The following is a 1,330-nucleotide window of genomic DNA, read 5'->3' as shown; positions in this document are numbered from 1 at the left end:
GGGTGCAGCGGGTGGTGAGGGCGAAGCAGCTCCGCGCCCGGCGAAGAGCGCATGGGCGCCCTGAAGACGCGCGGTCTGCTCGGCCCGATGCTCCTCGAGAAGCAGGAAGAAGCGTGTCTAAAGAAGCGAGGGCAGCAACGACTGTGACGTGATGTGGGGGATGGCGCCCAGGAACTGGCGGTTGAGCCCGCGGAGAAGATGGTAGACCTGGCACGGCTCGGACACCGGCTGGCCCAGATCGCGGAGCTGATCAGTGTACGTCTTCAACTTAGTACAGTACTGCATGATCGTCAGATCGCCCTGCACCACGGCATGATACTCCGCGTCGACGTAGACGGCGCGTGCGAGTTGGTTGTCGCGAAAAATGCCGTCGATCGCCGTCCAGACGGTGAGGGCGGTGTCGTCGTCCGCCATGACGACGTCCAGGAGGTCGGGGGCGATGGTGGTGTTCATCCAGTGAACGACGGCGTGATCCGCCATCGCCCAGTCAGGATCGTCGAAGCGCGGGACGGCCTCGGCGTCCACGTGATCGCGGAGGCCAAACATGTCGATCGCCGTGTCGAAGTGGCGGCGCCACTGCGCATAGTTGCCGGCGAGCAGATCGAGGGTGATGGGAACATGGCGGCGGATGTCCATGGTCTGCAGAACCGCCGGGGAGACGGTGGTCAGAGGCGGCGTCGGAGCGGCCGCAATGACAGGAACGCCAGCAACAGAGCGAGCGGGCAGGAGGGCAGGGGCCGGAGCAACGGCGACAGGGACGCCGGAGCCGTCAGCGGCAGGGGAGGAAGGAGGGCTGTCACCCATAGCGGCAGAAGCGGGATCGCCGGCCGGAGCAAAGGGATTGTTCCGGTCACCGGTATCTGATACCATGATAAGAGGAGGTTTAGCTATGAGTTTCAACGCACTTTTGTTAGCTCATCGGCTGGAGTGTATATACAGTTTACAGAGACCTCCAGGGAGAGATCGTGCACCACTACTGGTGATCGTGCGCCACTAACTCACGCACACGATCACATGTACTCTACGCGTACACATACACAGGCATACTACGTACACACACATGTGGTCTAACACTTGGCAATGAGTGAGGTGAGCGCATCATCATCAACTGCCTTAGCCAGTGGCTTCCATTGCGATAAGAGTGCAACCATTTTAAACAAACAATCAGCAGGGCGACTAGGGAAAATATGTTAAATTCCAAAGTTATTCCAACTAGTCCAAAAACTCCAAGCAAAAGAAATCTAGAAAACACAGAGGGGTTGGGCCGATAATCTCCTTGGTGTGAGCTTCCCCATCGTCGGACATGGTGTCGTATTGTGATGTGATAGCG

The sequence above is a fragment of the Triticum aestivum genome, chromosome 5A (genome assembly GCF_018294505.1).
Source record: "Triticum aestivum cultivar Chinese Spring chromosome 5A, IWGSC CS RefSeq v2.1, whole genome shotgun sequence".
NCBI classification, from domain to species: domain Eukaryota; kingdom Viridiplantae; phylum Streptophyta; class Magnoliopsida; order Poales; family Poaceae; genus Triticum; species Triticum aestivum.
Note: the sequence above shows the minus strand (reverse complement) of the source record.